The sequence below is a fragment of the Staurois parvus genome, unplaced genomic scaffold, assembly GCF_062004578.1.
Source record: "Staurois parvus isolate SC_StPar_1 unplaced genomic scaffold, SC_StPar_1.0 ptg001487l, whole genome shotgun sequence".
NCBI classification, from domain to species: domain Eukaryota; kingdom Metazoa; phylum Chordata; class Amphibia; order Anura; family Ranidae; genus Staurois; species Staurois parvus.
The window spans coordinates 26,183-49,660 of NW_028319283.1; the positions used below are offsets into that span (position 1 = coordinate 26,183).

Sequence of the window (23,478 nt, forward strand, 5' to 3'; positions counted from 1 at the left end):
TTCTGCTAAGGGGACAGGACAACTACACCGCACCAAAGGGACGATGGACGGGGCAATGTACCATCAAATCTTGGGTGAGAACCTTCTTCCCTCAGCCAGGGCACTGAAAATGGGTGGTGGATGGGTGTTCCAGCATGATAATGACCCAAAACACACGGCCAAGGCAACAAAGGAGCGGCTCAAGAAGAAGCACATTATGGTCCTGGAGTGGCCTAGCCAGTCTCCAGACCTTCATCCGACTGAAAATCTGTGGAGGGAGCTGAAAGTTCGAGTTGCCAAATGTCAGCCACCAAACCTTAATGACTTGGAGAGGATCTGCCAAGAGGAGTGGGCCAAAATCCCTCCTGAGATGTGTGCGAACCTGGGGGCCAACTCCAGGAAACGTCTGACCTCTGTGATTGCCAACAAGGGATTGGCCACCAAGTACTACGTCATGTTTTGTGAAGGGGATCAAATCCTTCTTTCCCTCATGAACATGCAGATCAGTCATCATTTGTTAGACGCATTTCTGCTGAATTTGTTGTTGTATTCTGTCTTTCAGTGTTACACCAAACATTCCATTGTTAGACCGATCATTTCTGTGTGAGGGGCGAACATTCCATTGTTAGACCGATCATTTCTGTGTGAGGGGCGAACATTCCATTGTTAGACCGATCATTTCTGTGTGAGGGGCGAACATTCCATTGTTAGAGCGATCGTTTCTGTGTGAGGGGAGAACATTCCATTGTTAGACCGATCATTTCTGTGTGAGGGGCGAACATTCCATTGTTAGATCGATCATTTCTGTGTGAGGGGCGAACATTCAGCATCAGCCGGGGAGCAAATACACATTTCCTTCACTGTAGATAGATAGATGGATGGATTCTGTATGTCATGTGAAGTGGAGGAGGAAAAAGAAAACTAATAAACCGTCGGGAATGCGTTGGCTTTGGTTGGCCTGTCTGTTGGATGAGCATTATTTGGACTCCATTATCCGTGGCTTTGGTGCTCCAACCAGGGGCAGACTGACAACTCATGGGGCCCCCGGGCAATAGGGGATCATGGGGCCCCTGTGTCCTTGCTCAAACTCAAAAAGCCTATGAAAAAGGTACCAGGGGCATCTCATGGGGCCCCCTACTGACCCCGGGCCCTCGGGCAGTTTCCAAATGGTCAGTCCGCCCCTGGCTCCAAACTGGTTTCTGTACACCTGAACAATTCCCTCTTGGTGGGGGGGGGGGGTCTGGCCCCTTCCACATGCTTTGAAAAGCTTAAAAAAAAACTGGGGAGATTTGTCTCCACGTACACAACAGGACATGAGAGGAAGTCTCTCCAGAGAGGGAAGTCCCAGCTTGGTTGTCTTTGGAATAAGTGTCCCCGTGTGAAGATTTCCCATCTTCTCCTGTTCTGGTGACAACTCATTCTTTGCGTCACAAAGCATTAGCAGAAACGCACTTGGAACGCATCTGGGGGAAAAAATAAACCAGAACACATCATAAACGTAATAGAATGTGTAAAAAAAGCACACGCAGAAACACACTTGGAGCGCATTTGTGGGAAAAAATGAACCAAAACACATCATAAACGTATCGGAACGCGTCAAAAAGGCATCAAAAACACCGGAATGCATTAAAAAAGCGCATGCAGAAACGCACTTGGAGCAAATCTGGGGGGGGAAAAATGAACCAGAACACATCATGAATGTACTGGAACGCGTCAAAAATGTATCAAAAATGCACCGGAATGTGCAAAAAAAAGCACACGCAGAAACACACTTGGAACGCATCTGGGGAAAAAAATTAACCAGAACACAACATAAACGTATCGGAACGCGTCAAAAAGGCATCAAAAACACTGGAATGCATTAAAAAAGCGCATGCAGAAATGCACTTGGAGCAAATCTGGGGGGGAAATGAACCAGCACACATCATGAATATACTGGAACGCGTCAAAAACGTATCAAAAATGCACCGGAACGTGCAAAAAAAGCACACGCAGAAACACACTTGGAGCGCATTTGTGGGAAAAAATGAACCAAAACACATCATGAATATACTGGAACGCGTCAAAAATGTATCAAAAATGCACCGGAATGTGCAAAAAAAAGCACACGCAGAAACACACTTGGAACGCATCTGGGGAAAAAAATTAACCAGAACACATCATAAACGTATCGGAACGCGTCAAAAAGGCATCAAAAACACCGGAATGCATTAAAAAAGCGCATGCGGAAACGCACTTGGAGCAAATCTGGGGGGGAAATGAACCAGAACACATCATGAATGTACTGGAACGCGTCAAAAACGTATCAAAAATGCACCGGAATGTGCAAAAAAAGCACACGCAGAAACACACTTGGAGCGCATTTGTGGGAAAAAATGAACCAAAACACATCATAAACGTATCGGAACGCGTCAAAAAGGCATCAAAAACACCGGAATGCATTAAAAAAGCACATGCGGAAACGCACTTGGAGCAAATCTGGGGGGGAAATGAACCAGAACACATCATGAATGTACTGGAACGCGTCAAAAACGTATCAAAAATGCACCGGAACGTGCAAAAAAAGCACACGCAGAAACACACTTGGAGCGCATTTGTGGGAAAAAATGAACCAAAACACATCATAAACGTATCGGAACGCGTCAAAAAGGCATCAAAAACACCGGAATGCATTAAAAAAGCGCATGCAGAAACGCACTTGGAGCAAATCTGGGGGGGGGAAAATGAACCAGCACACATCATGAATATACTGGAACGCGTCAAAAATGTATCAAAAATGCACCGGAATGTGCAAAAAAAAGCACACGCAGAAACACACTTGGAACGCATCTGGGGAAAAAAATGAACCAAAACACATCATAAACGTACCGGAATGCATAAAAAAAGCGCATACAGAAAGGCACAGATCGCAAACATACCGGAGCGCGTCAAAAACGCATTAAAAACGCACCGGAACACGTGTAAAAAAGCGCATGCAGAAACGCACTTGGAACGCGAAGGGGGAAAAAAATGAACCAGAACACATCATAAACGTACCGGAACGCGTCAAAAAAAGCATCAAAAACGCATTGGAACATGTAAAAAAAGCGCATTCAGAAACGCACTTGGAACGCATCTGGACTGCGTTTCTATGGTGTGAACCGTCCCTAAACGCATGATAAACAGTCGCATTGGTTCGCGTTAACGTCGGCGGTAGTGTGAAAAGTTAACCTTCAGTTAAAAAAGAAAACCCAAAAAAATAAAAGAACCGTCTTCACGCCGTAAAATCCAGAACTAGTAAAGCTTTATTGTTCAGGAAAAGCAACACCAAACCAGCCTAGGACCGCCTCCTTTTTACACTGACAGTTACATTTTAAAGGGACGCGGGGTGTAAGCCGAGCCCAGGGGCGGACTGACAACTCATGGGGCCCCCGGGCAATAGGGGATCATGGGGCCCCTGTGTCCTTGCCCAGACTCAAAAAAGCCTATGAAAAAGGTACCAGGGGCATCTCATGGGGCCCCCTACTGACCCCGGGCCCTCAGGCAGTGCCCGAGTTTCCAAATGGTCAGTCCGCCCCTGGTGAGCCATGTCCAGGCAGTAAGGACGAATACCCTGCGCGGCGTTGGCGCCCGACCAGAAGACATAAAGGAGCAGCAAAAAAAAAAAAAAAATCGTCCAAATAAAAGTTTGCTGCGCGTCGCGCGTTCACCGTTAAATATTTATGATTGCAGCGTTACGCCGCGGCTCCGGCTCGCCGCCCACGTTCACCGTTAAATATTGCCTAATCGCGGCGGATCTCTTATTGTGAGGAATGGAGGCGCCGCGCACTTCTTGTGCTCTAATTATATTTTGCTGTTAACAAGGGACGCGCGTTCTCCCACCCGCCGCTACTAATAATTAGCAAATTGGCCCGAGTAGATGATAAAGGCGCGACGAATGTTGAAGGATTGTTATTGCTTTGCTCATTACACGATGTGAGTTGGCGGCAGAACAAAAGATTTTTTTTTTTGGGTGGGGGGACAGAAAATACGATCCGGCGCGGAGGAGCGGATGGTAATTACAGGAGATATGGGTCAGGGTGAGGAAAATTGTTCTCCAACGTCTCCCTGGATATGGCGCTTGTCTTAAATGCCATCAGGCCGCAGGGAGGGAAAGGGTCGCAGGGAGGAAAGGGTCGCAGGGAAGGAAAGAGTCGCAGGGAGAGAAAGGGTCGCAGGGAGGGAAAGGGCCGCAGGGAGGGAAAGGGTCGCAGGAAGGGAAAGGGTCGCAGGGAAGGAAAGAGTCGCAGGGAGAGAAAGGGTCGCAGGGAGGGAAAGGGTCGCAGGGAGGGAAAAGGCCACAAGGAGGGAAAGGGTTGCAGGGAGGGAAAGGATTGCAGGGAAAGAAAGGGCCGCAGGGAAGGAAAGGATTGCAGGGAAGGAAAGGGCCGCAGGGAGGGAAAGGGCCACAGGGAGGGAAAGGGTCACAGGGGGGGAAAGGGTCGCAGGGAGGGAAAGGATTGCAGGGAAAGAAAGGGCCACAGGAAGGGAAAGGGTCGCAGGGAGGGAAAGGATTGCAGGGAGGGAAAGGGCCGCAGGGAGGGAAAGGGTCGCAGGGAGGGAAAGAGCCGCAGGGAGGGAAAGAGCCGCAGGGAGGGAAAGGGTCGCAGGGAGGCAAGGGTCACAGGGAGGGAAAGGGCCTCAGGGACGGAAAGGGTCACAGAGGGGGAAAGGATTGCAGGGAAAGAAAGGGCCGCAGGGAGGGAAAGGGTCGCAGGGAGGGAAAGGGCCGCAGGGAGGGAAAGGGTCGCAGGGAGGGAAAGAGCCGCTGGGAGGGAAGGGGTCGCAGGAAGGGAATGAGCCGCAGGGTGGGAAGGGGTCGCAGGGTCTGCAGGAAATGCAAGTGTTAAACACAATGTTGTGGATATTAGAAGGAAAAATAGACAGCGAGTGTTAGTGTTTTGTTTTTTTTTGCTAGAAAATGACTTAGAACCCCCAAACATTTTATATACATATGTTAGTGTACAGTAGTACAGAGCCTTGGGGGCAAGCTGCACATGCTCAGATAGAGGATCAGGGGTTATGCAGCCTCATAGAATAATCAGGGGAGAATGAACTCCTACTACCAGCTTTAACAAGTGTTCTGCTGGACACTGATAGAAGTCACAAGACTGCTCTATACTGCTGATGAGAAAAGGGATTTAGCGGTTTATATTTACTAAAATAATTGCATTTCCATGTTCTGTGTACTGTGAGAGACGAATATAGTGAATGCGGTGTCCGGGGAGAGCGGATATAGTGAATGCGGGGTCCGGGGAGAGCGGATATAGTGAATGCGGGGTCCGGTGAGAGCTTATATAGTGAATGCGGGGTCCGGGGAGAGAGGATATAGTGAATGCGGAGTCCGGGGAGAGCGGATATAGTGAATGCGGGGTCCGGGGAGAGCGGATATAGTGAATGCGGGGTCCGGTGAGCTTATATAGTGAATGCGGGGTCCGGGGAGAGAGGATATAGTGAATGCTGGGTCCGGGGAGAGTGGATATAGTGAATGCGGGGTTCGGGGTTTAGTAACACTTTAAGGAGAGGCCCCTAGAGAATAAAATGGTGGGTTTTACAATTATTTCACGGGATATTTGTGAAAAAATACACTTTATTGAATCTTAGTGCACACAAATTCAATATAATACCCATTTTTGAGGGTGTAAAATATAAAAAATGATGTTACACCGAGTAACTAGATACCGAACATGTTACACTTTAAAATTGCGCACACCCTTTGAACGCGACAAATTACAGTACATTAAATTATCCATAGGTGGCGCTTTAAAAGCCTTTGCACTTTAGATGTACACATGAGATCGCTGTTTACGTATGCGTGTTGGACCGACGTGTGCGTTCACCTCTGTGTGCGGGGGTCAGGGGACTTTATTTTATTTTTTTTTTGCAGTTTTTTTATTTTTTTTAATAATTTAATTGCGATCACAAGGGATGTTGTTCATCTCAGGTTCTCTTTACTGAGAGATCTGGGGTCTATTCCCTGCTCTTCCCGATAACAAGCCTGCTTCCCCCTCCCCCCCCCCCCCACGCCAACGCCGCACTCTCTCTTCCCATGGGGGGTAGATTAATTGGACCGGGGGCCCCGAGTTCTGCTCAGTTTATGGGCCCCCTGCCAGGTTAATAGGCCGGTGTGTGAGGCATAATGTACACAGATCTGGCTTCTGGCAGGAGTTGGTGAAACATTCTGCCGGATTCTGAAAGCCGCGTTTGAATTCTGACATTGGATCTCATACAGCGGCGCCCTCTATAGACATGACTCACCTGACGGGGGCAGATAATACGAGGCTTCCAGCCGGGTGCATGGAGTGTGTATACACAGCTCTACTGAGAGCAACGCAAAGACCGCCATCGCTGATCACCGCTCGAAAAAAGGCTACAGATATCACAGTGTTCCAACATGACTGCACACCAGTGCACAAAGCAAGGTCCATAAAGACATGGAGGAGCCAGTTTGGGGTGGAGGAACTTGACTGTCCTGCACAGAGTCCTGACCTCAACCCCATAGAACACCTTTGGGATGAATTAGAGCGGAGACTGCGAGCCAGGCCTCCTCCCCCGACATCAGTGCCTGACCTGACAAATGTGCTTCTGGAAGAATGGTCCAACCTTCCCATAGACACCCTCCTAAACCTTGTGGACGGCCTTCCCAGAAGAGTTGAAGCTGTTATAGCTGCAAAGGGCGGGGCCAACTCAATATTGAACCCTACGGACTAAGACTGGGGGGCAATTAAAGGTCATGTGCGTGGAAAGGGCGGGGCCAACTCGATATTGAACCCTACGGACTAAGACTGGGGGGCCATTAAAGGTCATGTGCGTGGAAAGGGCGGGGCCAACTCAATATTGAACCCTACGGGCTAAGACTGGGGGGCCATTACAGGTCATGTGTGTGGAAAGGGCGGGGCCAACTCAATATTGAACTCTACAGACTAAGACTGGGGAGCATTTAAAGGTCATGTGTGTGGAAAGGGCGGGGCCAACTCAATATTGAACCCTACGGACAAAGACTGGGAGGCCATTACAGGTCATGTGCGTGGAAAGGGCGGGGCCAACTCAATATTGAACCCTACGGACTAAGACTGGGAGGCCATTAAAGGTCATGTGCGTGGAAAGGGCGGGGCCAACTCAATATTGAACCCTACGGGCTAAGACTGGGGGCCATTAAAGGTCATGTGCGTGGAAAGGGAGGGGCCAACTCAATATTGAACCCTACGGACTAAGACTGGGGGGCCATTAAAGGTCTTGTGTGGAAAGGGCGGGGCCAACTCAATATTGCACCCTACGGACTAAGACTGGGGGGCCATTAAGGGTCATGTGCATGGAAAGGGCGGGGCCAACTCAATATTGAACCCTACGGACTAAGACTGGGGGGCCATTAAAGGTCATGTGCGTGGAAAGGGCGGAGCCAACTCAATATTGAACCCTACGGACTGAGACTGGGAGGCCATTAAAGGTCATGTGCGTGGAAAGGCAGGTGGCCCAATACTGGGGGCAATATAGTGTGTATATATATATAAATATATATAGTTTTTTTGTTACTAAACCCACCAGGGCCGTCTTTAACGCAGGGCAAAAGGGGCAGCTGCCGCTTCAATCCGGGAACATCTGGAGCAGGGATGGGTGGGGGTAAAATTCCGGCACCTTGCTACACGTGTAGCATGTGGTGTGTCAGCGTGGTCGGGCTGACAAGGTGGAGGACAACCCGATCCTCTGCTCTGCCTGGTAGTATAATCCTGCTCCTCACTCAGCCTTGCCCCTTCCTCCTGGTTTGCTGCAGTTCCTAATTTGTCCTGCGGGTGGAGGAGGTGGTAGCACTGCTGAATCACAGAGCTCCGACAGAGAGCTTTTGCAGCCATGTGGAGGCGGGTCTGAAGAGCTCTGTGGAGGCGGGTCTGAAGAGCTCTGTGGAGGCGGGTCCAGGGAGCTCCGTGATAAGGAGGGGGCCAGTAGCAAGACAAGTTCCTTAGTTTACTGACAGTGCTTTGTCTCCCCTCTCCCAGGAGGGAGGCAGGTGTGATGCTCTGCAGGACTGGGAGAAGGGAAGCAGGTGTGATGCTCTGCAGGGCAGGGAGGAGGTAGGCAGGAGTGATGCTCTGCAGGGGTGGTAGGAAGAAGGCAGGTATGATGCTCTTCAGGGCTGGGAGGCAGGGGTGGGAGGAGGGAAACAGGTGTGATGCTCTGCGGGGCTGGGAGGAAGGACGCAGGGGTGATGCTCTGCAGGGGTGGCAGAAGGGAGGCAGGTGTGATGCTCTGCAGGGCTGGTAGGAGGGAGGCAGGTGTGATGCTCTGCAGGGCTGGGAGGAGGCAGGCAGGTGTGATGCTCTGCAGGGCTGGGTGGAGGGAGGCAGGGGTGATGCTCTGCAGGGCTGGTAGGAGGGAGGCAGGTGTGATGCTCTGCAGGGCTGGGAGGAGGGAGGCAGGTATGATGCTCTGCAGGGCTGGGTGGAGGGAGGCAGGGGTGGGAGGAGGGAGACAGGTGTGATGCTCTGCAGGGCTGAGAGGAGGTAGGCAGGGGTGGGAGGAGGTAGACAGGTGTGATGCTCTGAAGGGCTGGGAAGATGGAGGCAGTGGTGATGCTCTGCAGGGTTGGGAGGAGAGATGCAGGTGTGATGCGCTGTAGGGCAGGGGTGAGGAAGACAGGTGTGATGCTCTACAAGGCTGTAAGGAGGGAGAGAGGTGTGATGCTCTGCAGGGCCAGAGACAGGTGTGATGTTGTGCAGGGCTAGGAGAGGGAAAATGTGATTTTCAGGGCTAGAGATAGGTATTATGTTCTGCAGGGCTGAAGACAGGTGTGATGTTCTGTGGGGTTGGGATAGGGAAGAAAGGTGTGATGCTCTGCAGGGCTGAGAGAGCGGAGACAGGTGTGATGTTCTGCAGGGCTGGAGACAGGTGTAATGTTCTGCAGGGCAGGAAGAGAGGAGACAGGTGTGATGTTCTGCAGGGAGAGGGGAGACAGGTGTGATGTTCTGCAGGGAGAGAGGAGACAGGTGTGATGTTCTACAGGGAGAGGGGAGACAGGTGTGATGTTCTGCAGGGAGAGAGGAGACAGGTATGATGTTCTGCAGGGAGAGAGGAGACAGGTGTGATGTTCTGCAGGACAGGGGGAGCGGAGACAGGTGTGATGTTCTGCAGGGAGAGAGGAGACAGGTGTGATGTTCTGTAGGACAGGGGAGCAGAGACAGGTGTAATGTTCTGCAGGGAGAGAGGAGACAGGTGTGATGCTCTGTAGGACAGGGGGAGCAGAGACAGGTGTGATATTCTGCAGGGAGAGAGGAGACAGGTGTGATGTTCTGCAGGACAGGGGGAGCGGAGACAGGTGTGATGTTCTGCAGGGAGAGAGGAGACAGGTGTGATGTTCTGTAGGACAGGGGGAGCGGAGACAGGTGTAATGTTCTGCAGGGCTGAAGACGGGTGTGATGTCGCCTTTTAATTCTCAATGAAGTACCGCGGAGCTGTTGATTGCTGTGGTAGTTCATGGATTCCTCCTGTCAGTGTCAATCTGCCTGCCCATACATTGTACAGCATACACTGACAGTCTGCAGGAGACCTGCATGGCGGGCGATCAGCTGGTGCAATGCTTTCCATGTAATAGTGAATGCAAGTTTTTTTTTTACCTGCAAAAAAAATGTGCATTTATTATTTTTGTTAAAAAGCGAAGTTATGATTTAACTCCCCCCCCCCCCCCATGTTTGCAGGGAGGCAATGTGTATGGGACAGTGTTTACACTGAGGGGGCAATGTGTACCTGTGGGAGGTAGGGGGCGATGTGTACAGGGGATTGGGGTGGGGGGATTTGTGCAGAGGAAAGCAGTGTGGACAGGGGACAATGTTTGCAGAGGAAAAGGGGGGCATTGTGCAGTGTGTAGGGAAAGACAGTGTGCAGGGGAAAGGGGGACTGTGTGTATAGGTGGTGAATTTATTTTGGGCTAAATCTCAGATTTCTTCATTGTTTCTATTCAGAATCTACATTGTATTAAGTCACACCCAATATTTATTTTAATCCAACTGTACCCGAGAAGACAGTGGGGTGGGGGGCAGCAAAATGCACATTTGCCGGTGCAGACAAAAATTCTTGCACTGGCCCTGCCTCTAGCAACCAGTCAGTGAACATTAGTGGTCTGCTGTAACCTCTAGCAACCAGTCAGTGAGCAATATTGATGTGCTGTAACCTCTAGCAACCAATCAGTGAGCGGTAAAGATGTGCTGTAAGCTCTAGCAACCAATTAGTGAACAACAATGATCTGTTGTAATCTCTAGCAACCAGTCATTGAACAATGATGATGTACTGTAAGCTCTAGCAACCAATCGGTGAGCAGTAATGATGTGATATAACCTTTACAAACCAATAAGCTAGTGAACATTATGTGCTGTAACCTCTAGCAACCAATCAGTTAGTGGTAATGATGTGATATAACCTCTAGCAACCAATCAGTGAGTGATATTGATAAGCAGTAACCTCTAGCAACCAATGGGTGAGCAGTAATCATGTGCAGTAATGTCTAGCAACCAATCAGTGAGCGGTAAAGATATGCTGTAATCTTTTGCAACTACTCAGTGAGCCTGGACCAATCAGTGAGTGTGGACCAATTCCTTATATTTACATTATTAAAGTTTTTTGAGACAAGTCTGTGTGTATGTTTGTTTTTTGGGATGTTGGGGTGGAATGCAAAATTTTATGGCGGGGCCCAAAGATTATGTTTGCCCAGGGTCCAATCAATATTACAGACGGCCCTGAAACCCCCAAAAGTACAATCAGTCTGTAGATGCAGTAAAGAGTGCTTGTTATCCTCACTGTGGAACCCAAGGGGTTAATACTCTGCATTGTGTAAAAAAGGCTGTTTGATCCTGTCTACTCTGATCCTCCCCTTGTTCTACTGTCCCCAATCCAGCTGCTGATAGTAGAGCCTCGGGGGCAAGCTGCACATGCTCAGTTTGGTGTGTATTGCTAGGGAGTTGATTTTTTTTTCTTGGAAAAGTGCATGTGATTAGCACAGGGCCAATCAGCACGGTTCAGATAGAGGGTCAGGGGTTATGCAGCCTCATAGGACAGTCAGGGGAGAATTAATTCCTCCTAAAAGCTTTAACCAGTGCTCTGCTGGACACTGATAGAAGACACAAGACTGTTATATACTGCTGATGAGAAAAGGGATTTAGCAGCTTATATTTACTATAATTGCATTTCTTTGTTCTGTATACTGTGGGAGAGCGGATATAGTGAATGCGGGGTCCGGGGAGAGCGGATATAGTGAATGCGGGGTCCGGGGAGAGCGGATATAGTGAATGCGGGGTCCGGGGAGAGCGGATATAGTGAATGCGGGGTCCGGGGAGAGCGGATATAGTGAATGCGGGGTCCGGGGAGAGCGGATATAGTGAATGCGGGGTCCGGGGAGAGCGGATATAGTGAATGCGGGGTCCGGGGAGAGGGGATATAGTGAATGCGGGGTCCGGGGAGACCAGATATAGTGAATGCGGGGTCCTGGGAGAGCGGATATAGTGAATGCGGGGTCCGGGGAGAGCGGATATAGTGAATGCGGGGTCCGGGGAGAGCGGATATAGTGAATGCGGGGTCCGGGGAGAGCGGATATAGTGAATGCGGGGTCCGGGGAGAGTGGATATAGTGAATGCGGGGTCCGGGGAGAGCGGATATAGTGAATGCGGGGTCCGGGGAGAGCGGATATAGTGAATGCGGGGTCCGGGGAGAGCGGATATAGTGAATGCGGGGTCCGGGGAGAGCGGATATAGTGAATGCGGGGTCCAGGGGGAGCAGATATAGTGAATGCGGGGTCCGGGGAGAGCGGATATAGTGAATGCGGGGTCCGGGGAGAGCGGATATAGTGAATGCGGGGTCCTGGGAGAGCGGATATAGTGAATGCGGGGTCCGGGGAGAGCGGATATAGTGAATGCGGGGTCCGGGGAGAGCGGATATAGTGAATGCGGGGTCCGGGGAGAGCGGATATAGTGAATGCGGGGTCCGGGGAGAGCGGATATAGTGAATGCGGGGTCCGGGGAGAGCGGATATAGTGAATGCGGGGTCCGGGGAGAGGGGATATAGTGAATGCGGGGTCCGGGGAGACCAGATATAGTGAATATGGGGTCCTGGGAGAGCGGATATAGTGAATGCGGGGTCCGGGGAGAGCGGATATAGTGAATGCGGGGTCCGGGGAGAGCGGATATAGTGAATGCGGGGTCCGGGGAGAGCGGATATAGTGAATGCGGGGTCCGGGGAGAGCGGATATAGTGAATGCGGGGTCCGGGGAGAGCGGATATAGTGAATGCGGGGTCCGGGGAGAGCGGATATAGTGAATGCGGGGTCCGGGGAGAGTGGATATAGTGAATGCGGGGTCCGGGGAGAGCGGATATAGTGAATGCGGGGTCCGGGGAGAGCGGATATAGTGAATGCGGGGTCCGGGGAGAGCGGATATAGTGAATGCGGGGTCCGGGGAGAGGGGATATAGTGAATGCGGGGTCCGGGGAGACCAGATATAGTGAATGCGGGGTCCTGGGAGAGCGGATATAGTGAATGCGGGGTCCGGGGAGAGCGGATATAGTGAATGCGGGGTCCGGGGAGAGCGGATATAGTGAATGCGGGGTCCGGGGAGAGCGGATATAGTGAATGCGGGGTCCGGGGAGAGCGGATATAGTGAATGCGGGGTCCGGGGAGAGGGGATATAGTGAATGCGGGGTCCGGGGAGACCAGATATAGTGAATGCGGGGTCCTGGGAGAGCGGATATAGTGAATGCGGGGTCCGGGGAGAGCGGATATAGTGAATGCGGGGTCCGGGGAGAGCGGATATAGTGAATGCGGGGTCCGGGGAGAGCGGATATAGTGAATGCGGGGTCCGGGGAGAGCGGATATAGTGAATGCGGGGTCCAGGGGGAGCAGATATAGTGAATGCGGGGTCCGGGGAGAGCGGATATAGTGAATGCGGGGTCCGGGGAGAGCGGATATAGTGAATGCGGGGTCCGGGGAGAGCGGATATAGTGAATGCGGGGTCCGGGGAGAGCGGATATAGTGAATGCGGGGTCCAGGGGGAGCAGATATAGTGAATGCGGGGTCCGGGAGAGCTTATATAGTGAATGCGGGGTCCGGGGAGAGCGGATATAGTGAATGCGGGGTCCGGGGAGAGCGGATATAGTGAATGCGGGGTCCGGGGAGAGCGGATATAGTGAATGCGGGGTCCGGGGAGAGCGGATATAGTGAATGCCGGGTCCGGGGAGAGCGGATATAGTGAATGCGGGGTCCGGGGAGAGCGGATATAGTGAATGCGGGGTCCGGGGAGAGCGGATATAGTGAATGCGGGGTCCGGGGAGAGCGGATATAGTGAATGCGGCGATGGCATGTGACGGCGGAGGAGATCAGATCACTCCCTAGGAAACTCCTGGGTGGGAGGATTGTGACAACCGCTTTCCATGCGCCGCTGGCCTTGAAAGATTGCCCAGGCCATATTATGAGGGAGGGTTTGCGCTTAATAAATCTGGAACGGGTCCCCTTGAAATTTAGGGACCAGGCCTGGCTCGCTTTCCATGGTAGGCTCTATGTGAGGGGTAACTTGAAGTACCGTCCTCCGGATGACCGTGGTTGTCTGAGGTCGGAGTGTCTGGGTGAAGTGGAGACTATGGACCACTTCTTGCTTCAGTGCCCCTTTAACGTAGAGGTTTATAAAGAGGTGGGAGGGGCTCTGGGTGTTCCTTTCCTGCACCGCATGTCTTATGCGGAGTGGGTGTACGGAGCATTCCAAAGTCGTCTGGACTTTGATTTAGACACTTTGTTCTTAGTCAGTTTAGTAGTCTGTTACTACGCATGGAATGCACGGTGTCAGGTCTCCATCCGGCAGAAAGTCCTCCCCGTCCAGGTGGTGGTGTGTGACATTCTTGGTGAGGTTGGGAAAATTCGGGGCTTTGAGAAAGACAGGTGGTGGCGAAAGGCTTGGATGGAGGCGTGGAGGAACATCAGGCCTGTAGCTGCTGCCTGTTGATCTCGGGTGGTGGTATCTGTCCCTATTTTCCCTTTATCACCCCCCTAGATTTTGGAAGTATGTTTCTTTTTGATGGAAGGCTGCAGGTATTGAAAATCTGTGTTCCTTAATCTTCTTTAGGGTATATAATGTTTGTTTGGTTCAAGCTTAGTTATTGTAAAGCCTTGTAGTGTTTGGCCATAAAGGCCATTTGTGGAGGATGGAAATTGTATATAGTTTGTATCTTGGCCATAAAAGCCTGTTAAAAACAAAGGTTTTTTTTTTTCCAGGTATGGATTTATCTGTTGCAGGCCATAAAAGCCTGGTTTTATGTGTTTTTTTTTCCCCAGGTATGGACTTTTGTGTTGTGGGCCATAAAGGCTTCCCGGACTTTTACATTTCCTGCATGAAGGATGTGCTTATGTTTACGCTTAATATAAATAAACAGCGCAAACATAGACCTCTAAATCAAATCAATATATAAAGTGCATGATATATAATAAAAATTATATTAGTAGTGAAAGTCCATCATAATAATAGACAACAAAAGTTCGTGAATCACAAAAAATTCGTGCAAAAAGATCAAAAAATTCTTCAGATGCAAAGAAAAACTTCCACCTTCCACCCGTGCAAACCAACATCAAATACACTCACCAGATTTAGGTGAATGAAACGCCTTTTAGGAATTTTTATAGGATCCTAAACCCTCTTTTGTATCCTAGCTCTATAGGAATCCTCACCATCAGTGTAGGCTCCACCATACAACCGGGGAGAGAAAATCTCAGATAGTGTAATATTGCAAATTACCGTTTTTAAAGAAAAACAAGGATTAAGGCCACTCACATTTAAATCACTTTAAAAAGGCATATTTATTAGAACAAACTTCTTCCAGATGGACAATGAATGTCAGACAACCTCCTCAGGAATCTCACATCCCAACTCCAGGATACAGCAGAAGCTCCACAGAGAACAAACATGCACAGATCCCAAAAGATGGCCGCTGGAACGCACCGCTCAGCATGCGCTCATCTCACCGGAAGTGACGTCAGACGTACGGGGTAAAGACCGGAAATTTTCTCTCCCCGGTTGTATGGTGGAGCCTATACTGATGGTGAGGATTCCTATAGAGCGGATACAAAAGAGGGTTTAGGATCCCATAAAAATTCCTAAAAGGCGTTTCATTCACCTAAATCTGGTGAGTGTATTTGATGTTGGTTTGCACGGGTGGAAGGTGGAAGTTTTTCTTTGCATGTGAAGAATTTTTTGATCTTTTTGCACGACTTTTTTGTGATTCACGAACTTTTGTTGTCTATTATTATGATGGACTTTCACTACTAATATAATTTTTATTATATATCATGCACTTTATATATTGATTTGATTTAGAGGTCTATGTTTGCGCTGTTTATTTATATTTATCACATTTTGTGTTTATCACATTGCACAGCAGCAGGATAGATCCTGTAGTAGTTTTTTATAGGCGCAGGAAGAATTTTTAGCTTTATGTTTACGCTTATTTATTCATATTTATCTTTTGTATTTTTATAGAAAATTAATGCTGGTTGGTTTGTAAGCACAAATTACAAATAAAATATTACCAGATATAGTGAATGCGGGGTCCGGGGAGAGCGGATATAGTGAATGCGGGGTCCGGGGAGAGCGGATATAGTGAATGCGGGGTCCGGGGAGAGCGGATATAGTGAACGCAGGGTCCGGGGAGAGCGGATATAGTGAATGCGGGGTCCGGGGAGAGCGGATATAGTGAATGCGGGGTCCGGGGAGAGCGGATATAGTGAATGCGGGGTCCGGGGAGAGCGGATATAGTGAATGCGTGGTCCGGGGAGAGCAGATATAGTGAATGCCGGGTCTGGGGAGAGCGGATATAGTGAATGCGGGGTCCGTGGAGAGCGGATATAGTGAATGCGGGGTCCAGGGAGAGCGGATATAGTGAATGCCGGGTCTGGGGAGAGCGGATATAGTTAATGCGGGGTCCGGGGAGAGCGGATATAGTGAATGCGGGGTCCGGGGAGAGCGGATATAGGGAATGCGGGGTCCGGGGAGAGCGGATATAGTGAATGCGGGGTCCGGGGAGACCGGATATAGTGAATGCGGGGTTCGGGGAGAGCGGATATAGTGAATGCGGGGTTCGGGGAGAGCGGATATAGTGAATGCGGGGTCCGGGGAGAGCGGATATAGTGAATGCGGGGTCCGGGGAGAGCGGATATAGTAAATGCGGGGTCAAGGGATAGCGGATATAGTGAATGCGGGGTCCGGGGGGGTAGAGCGGATATAGTGAATGCGGGGTCCGGGGAGAGCGGATATAGTGAATGCCGGGTCTGGGGAGAGCGGATATAGTGAATGCGGGGTCCGGGGAGAGCGGATATAGTGAATGCGGGGTCCAGGGAGAGCGGATATAGTGAATGCGGGTGTCCGGTGAGAGCGGATATAGTAAATGCGGGGTCCGGGGAGAGCGGATATAGTGAATGTGGGGTCCGGGGAGAGCGGATATAGTGAATGCACGGTCTGGGGAGAGCAGATATAGTGAATGCGGGGTCCGGGGAGGGCGGATATAGTGAATGCGGGGTCCGGGGAGAGCGGATATAGTGAATGAGGGGTCCGGGGAGAGCGGATATAGTGAATGCGGGGTCCGGGGAGATGGGATATAGTGAATGCGGGGTCCGAGGATAGTGGATATAGTGAATGCGGGGTCCGGGGAGAGCGGATATAGTGAATGCGGGGTCCGGGGAGAGCGGATATAGTGAATGCGGGGTCCGGGGAGAGCGGATATAGTGAATGCGGGGTCCGGGGAGAGCGGATATAGTGAATGCGGGGTCCGGGGAGAGCGGATATAGTGAATGCGGGGTCCGGGGAGAGCGGATATAGTGAATGCGGGGTCCGGGGAGAGCGGATATAGTGAATGCGGGGTCCGGGGAGAGCGGATATAGTGAATGCGGGGTCCTGGGAGAGCGGATATAGTGAATGCGGGGTCCGGGGAGAGCGGATATAGTGAATGCAGGGTCCAGGGAGGGCAAATATAGTGAATGCGGGGTCCGGGGAGAGCGGATATAGTGAATGCAGGGTCCAGGGAGGGCAAATATAGTGAATGCGGGGTTCGGGGAGAGCGGATATAGTGAATGCGGGGTCCGGGGAGAGCGGATATAGTGAATGCAGGGTCCAGGGAGGGCAAATATAGTGAATGCAGGGTCCGGGGAGAGCAGTAAGTTCTGAATCAACTGCACTTTGAAGAGTCTATTTGCCTTTAGTAAATCATGCCCATAGTCAGCAATAGTCAGTAATGTTTCTATTTCAAAATTGTTTTGAGTTTCGAATTTTGTGTTTAAATTTGTTACTATTGTAATTCGGAGGGGAACGCTCGGCACAAGTCTCATTTCCTGTGGAGGAACGCGGTATATTGAGGAATACGGCTCCTCATTCATCAGCTGACTGTCTAGTGACTCTGCAATGTGACAGACGCAACAAATGAAGCGGCGTCAGCGTGTAACGTACATATCAAGTTAAGCGAAGCGATGACCTTCTCTAGAATAACATTTTAGAATCGCTGTAAGCGGGGTCTCTCCGCCGCTCAGGGAAATGAATGCAAAGTTTCAATTTTCCCTCGACACGGACGCAGCGTAATGAATTCCATTGTTTATTTGTTTCCTTTCTCTGCATTCCTGACTTTGACTTTATTCCTTCGTATTTATAAAAACGAGCGTGGATCAGAGCGCGTTGTTTTGTTGCACGCCTCATTAATTGCGAGTTGGCAGGCGCTAAAACAAAAAACGTCGAAGTGCCCATCTAATTAAATCTCAGACGATTAAGAGCTCCCAAAAAGCCGCGGAGAGCGAGACGCAGCCGCCGTCCCAGCCAAACCAGATGGATGAAGTTAATCACATTTTAGCCCGGGCAAATTTTCTCCATTAATTCATTTTAATTTTTGAGATGGATCTTTTTATGCGCAGCTGCTGGGTGAGCCGACCCAGTCAGGTAATAACCCGGCTTGACTCGAGAAACGCCGATGACTTCTCTAAAAAGTGAAAAGTAATGTACAGAGTCAGCAAGAGTCGGAGACGGGTTAGGTGACGGGATGCAGAGAACTCGGAGAGACGAAAACTCTTCAAAAACCATCATCAGAACGACTGTCTGCAGACGCGGCTGATTTCCTGCGTTCGGCCAATCGGTCAGCATTTCCACGCTCTATATCTGCTTCACTCTTCAATGGAGCCTCTGCTGAAATATATATAGACGGCCATCGCCGTCCACATCGCTGACTGTCAGAATTCCTGATCAACGTATGTCTGAGGTCAGTGATGGGGAAAGTATGGAAGCCTCTGGACTGACAGTAATGAATTAACTCATGGTCTCCTTTAAAGCTGAACTCCAGGGAGAAGGAAAACGCTCCCTTGTAGTGGCAGAGGAAAGAAGATGGGAACAGCGTCCCAAGTAACTCCAGAAACTTAGCAGATGAGGATGGACTCCGCTCAAAGCGATCCCCAGGAGTCAGAGAGGAACAAGATGTAGTAGGATGACCTCATGGTCTCCTTTAAAGCTGAACTCCAGGGAGAACGAAAACGCTCCCTTGTAGTGGCAGAGGAAAGAAGATGGGAACAGCATCCCAAGTAACTCCAGAGACTTAGCAGATGAGGATGGACGCCGCTCAAAGCGATCCCCAGGAGTCAGAGAGGAAAAAGATGTAGTAGGATGACCTCATGGTCTCCATTAAAGCTGAACTCCAGGAAGAACAAAAATGCTCCCTTGTAGTAGGGCTTCCCCTCTCCCCCCCCCCAATGCAAGGGTGAAATGCTCATTTTTGGTCTAGTGGGCCACAAAAAAACCCTTTACTTACCTAATCCTCTGCTTCAGCAGCCTTCTCCTCCATGCTCAGGCAATCAGACGCCCCTGAGGTCATCAAGACCAATGAAGAGCCCATGGCCTTGCATGGGCTTGAGGACAAGATGCTGAGAGACAGTCCTCTGCTAGAGAGTAAAGGGGTAGAGAACAGTCTAGATCAGAGTTTCTCAACCAGGGTTCCAGGGAAGAACCGTGGATGTACATCTTGCTCCGCTCAAGGCTGACAGCAAACAAAAACCAACCCGAGAAAAGATGAGAACAGCGTCCCAAGTAACTCCAGAAACTTAGCAGTATAGATGAGGATTGACGTCCCTCGAAGTGATCCCCAGGAGCCAGAGAGGAACAAGATGTAGTAGGATGACCTCATGGTCTCCATTAAAGCTGAACTCCAGGAAGAACGAAAACGCTCCCTTGTAGTGCGGCTTCCCCCCCAATGCAAGGGTGAAATGCTAATTTTTGGTCTAGGAGGCCACACAAACCCCTTTACTTACCTAATCCTCTGCTTCAGCAGCCTTCTCCTCCATTTTCAGGAATTTAGATGCCCCTGAGGTCATCAAGACCAATGAAGAGCACATGGCCTTGCAATGGGTTTGAGGACAAGATGCTGAGCCACAATCCACTGCTATAGAGTAAAGGGGTAGAGAACAGTCTAGATCAGAGTTTCTCAACCACGGTTCCAGGGAAGAACCGTGGGTGTACTTCTTGCGCCGGTCAAGGCTGACAGCAAACAAAAACCACCCCACCGGCAGAGAAAAGATGAGAACAGCGTCCCAAGTAACTCTAGAAACTTAGCAGTATAGATGAGGATTGACGTCCCTCGAAGAGGAACAAGATGTAGTAGGATGACCTCATGGTCTCCATTAAAGCTGAACTCCAGGAAGAACGAAAACGCTCCCTTGTAGTACGGCTCCCCCCCCCAATGCAAGGGTGAAATGCTCATTTTTGGTCTAGGAGGCCACACAAACCCCTTTGCTTACCTAATCCTATGCTTCAGCAGCCTTCTCCTCCATGCTCAGGCAGTCAGATGCCCCTGAGGTCATCAAGACCAATGAAGAACCCATAGCCTTGCAATGGGCTTGAGGACAGTCCACTGCTAGAGAGTAAAGAGGTAGAAAACAGTCTAGATTTCTCAACCAGGGTTCCAGGGAAGAACCGTGGGTGTACGTCTTGTGGCCCACCGGCAGAGAAAAGAAGATGGGAACAACGTCCCAAGTAACTGCAGAAACTTAGCAGTATAGATGAGGATGGACGCCGCTCAAAGCGATCCCCAGGAGTCAGAGAGGAACAAGATGTAGTAGGATGACCTCATGGTCTCCTTTAAAGCTGAACTCCAGGGAGAACGAAAACACTCCTTTGTAGCTGGGCTTCCCCACCAATGCAAGGGTGAAATGCTAATTTTTGGTCTAGGAGGCCACACAAACCCCTTTACATACCTAATCCTCTCCTTCAGCAGCCTTCTCCTCCATGCTCAGGCAGTCAGATGCCCCTGAGGTCATCAAGACCAATGAAGAGCCCATGGCCTTGCAATGGGCTTGAGGACAAGATGCTGAGAGACAGTCCACTGCTAGAGAGTAAAGGGGTAGAGAACAATCTAGATCAGAGTTTCTCTACTAGGGTTCCAGGGAAGAACCGTGGGTGTACTTCTTGCGCTGGTCAAGGCTGACAGCAAACAAAAACCACCCCGCCGGCAGAGAAAAGAAGATGGGAACAGCGTCCCGACTAACTCCAGAAACTTAGCAGTATAGATGAGGATGGACACCGCTCGAAGCGATCCCCAGGAGTCAGAGAGGAACAAGATGTAGTAGGATGACCACATGGCCTCCTTTAAAGCTGAACTCCAGGGAGAACAAAAATGCTCCCTTGTAGTGGGGCTTCCCCCCTCCCCCCCCCAATCAGGGGCATACTGACATCTCATGGGGCCCCCGGGCAATAGGGGATCATGGGGCCCCTGTGTCATTGCCCAAACTCAAAATGCCTATGAAAAAGGTACCAGGGGCATCTCATGGGGCCCCCTACTGTCCCCGGACCCTTGGGCAGTGCCCAAGTTTCCAAATGGTCAGTCCGCCCCTGCCCTTAATGCAAGGGTGAAATGCTCATTTTTGGTCTAGGAGGCCACACAAACCCCTTTACTTACCTAATCCTCTGCTTCAGCAGCCTTCTCCTCCATGCTCAGGCAGTCAGATGCCCCGGAGGCCATCAAGACCAATGAAGAGCCCATGGCCTTGCTATGGGCTTGAGGACAAGATGCTGAGAGACAGTCCACTGCTAGAGAGTAAAGGGGTAGAGAACAGTCTAGATCAAAGTGAAGAACCGTGGGTGTACTTCTTGCGCCGCTCAAGGCTGACAGCAAACAAAAATCACCCCACTGGCAGAGAAAAGAACATGGGAACAGTGTCCTAAGTAACTCCAGAAACATAGCAGTATAGATGAGGATGGACGCCGCTCAAAGTTATCCCCAGGAGTCAGAGAGGAACAAGATGACCTCATGGTCTCCGTTAAAGCTGAACTCCAGGGAGAACGAAAACGCTCCCTTGTGTAGTGGGGCTTCCCCCCCCCCCCCACAATGCAAGGGTGAAATGCTCATTTTTGGTCTAGGAGGCCACACAAACCCCTTTACTTACCTAATCCTCTGCTTCAGCAGCCTTCTCCTCCATGCTCAGGCAATCAGACGCCCCTGAGGCCATCAAGACCAATGAAGAGCCCATGGCCTTGCAATGGGCTTGAGGACAAGATGCTGAGAGACAGTCCACTGCTAGAGAGTAAAGGTTTAGAGAACAATCTAGATCAGAGTTTCTCAACTAGGGTTCTATGGAAGAACCGTGGGTGTACTTCTTGCTCTGCTCAAGGCTGACAGCAAACAAAAACCAACCCGCCGGCAGAGAAAAGAAGATGAGTACCGCGTCCCAAGTAACTCCAGAAACTTAGCAGTATAGATGAGGATGAACACCGCTCAAAGTCATCCCCAGGAGTCAGAGAGGAACAAGATGTAGTAGGATGACCTCAGCCGTCACTCTGGCCACGCTTCTCACGTGTTTCACAACGCCCATAGGGGGCTGGGTCACAGAGGGTTCTCCAGAGGTTCTTGGGGTTCCTTGAGCAAAGGGCAATTTCTGGCTCCCAGATAAGTTCCCACTGATGTAAATGATCTTTTCAGCTCTCTGTAAGGGGGGAATTCTTTCCAATGGCCACAAGTGTAAGGAGCACTCTTCTCACTGACCATCACACTAATGTATCATGAGTTGTAGTCATTTTTAGCAGGGGTTTCCTGAGACCAGAACATTATTTCAAGGGTTCCTCTGTGTTGAAAAGTTTGAGAAAGGCTGGTCTAGATGCCTGGCTGTCAGAACTCCTGCTCGGCGTACATCTTTGAGGTCAGTGATGGGGAAAGTATGAAGCCTCTGAACTGACGGTAATTCATTTGTTTATGAATACTGGTTTCCTTTAAAGCTTAACTCCGGAGAAAAATAAAAAATCCTCCTTCTCAGTGGGTCTGCCCCTCTCACAGAAAGGGTTAAATGCTAATTTAGGTCTGTCACCCCCCACAACTTCTTCTCACCAAGCTCCAATCATTAAGGCCAATGGAGAGCCGATAGCCCTACACTGGACATGAGGGCTAAATGCCAAGGGACAGTCCACTGCCTCAGAGTAAGGGGGGGGGGTTAGGGCACCAGCTGTAATGGGAGCAGAGGAATGGGTAAGCAATAGTGCCATTCCTGGTTCCCTAGGCATGCACAAGCAAGGGCAACCCCACTACAAGGGAGTATTTTTGTTCTCTCAAGAGATGGACTTTAAATCCCATCTTTATTCTCAAATCTCTCCCCAGCGTGCCTCTGCCCCCATTGAAGTACCCCGGCACACATTAAAAAAAATCAGGTGTCTTGTTTCCACTTTCTACAGGTAGTACACCCCCTAAAGAGCTGCCACAAATGTTGGTCCTATTCCCCCCCCTTCTTCCACTGGCTCCAAAGAACAGTGTAAGGGTTTCTTTTTGGGGTTTTATTGAGAACAATGAACTGGGATAGGGAGGAGAAGCATGGGATACCCTGAAAACTGTGGAACTGGTTATCTTGAGGACTCCTCAAATTCTGGCTGCACTACACAATTGCCGAACGTCCCTCAGGATTTCCATGCTGATGGTGATCTGTACTCCTTCCAGAGTTTAAAAGCTGCACACATCCACTAACTCCTCAGTATTGGGGTCGCTTAGTCACATAGCCACAGGATCATCGGTTGCCTCCTGCCGATCTCCACCAGGCTCTTCCTAGTGACGGAGATGTAGACTCACACCACCATGGGACAGCGGGACTCTTTCCCCCCAACTTCAACCTAGCTCTATCCAGTGAGCTTCTACAGACCCCACATGATCCTTGGTTTTCAGGTTGCAAATAGACACCCCAGCTAACCCTAGCTGGGACCTCGGTGTCTTCCTCACAGATCCCTCCAGAAAGTTGCCCCAGGGTTAGAGCCCCAGCACAGGAGTCTCCTCCAGCAGGCCTGTACCCAGGAACACTGCACTCTGCTGCTCAGGTCCCAGACTATATATATGAGCTCTCTCCCTCTTCTTGGCACACCTCCCCAGGGATTGGCTGGAGTTCCATAAATATTTAGGGTGCCTGCTCTGTTCACCTTCCCACTGTATTTCTAGAATCCTCTAGAAGACAGGGGGAAGCAACAGAACAGCA

The 23,478-nt window shown here is 50.3% G+C and overlaps 1 protein-coding gene across 1 annotated transcript in view; it reads left to right on the forward strand.

Moving 5' to 3' along the window:
- Window positions 1-23,478, forward strand: part of LOC149435579 (ALK tyrosine kinase receptor-like) — a 264,409-nt gene that overhangs the window by 3,598 nt on the left and 237,333 nt on the right.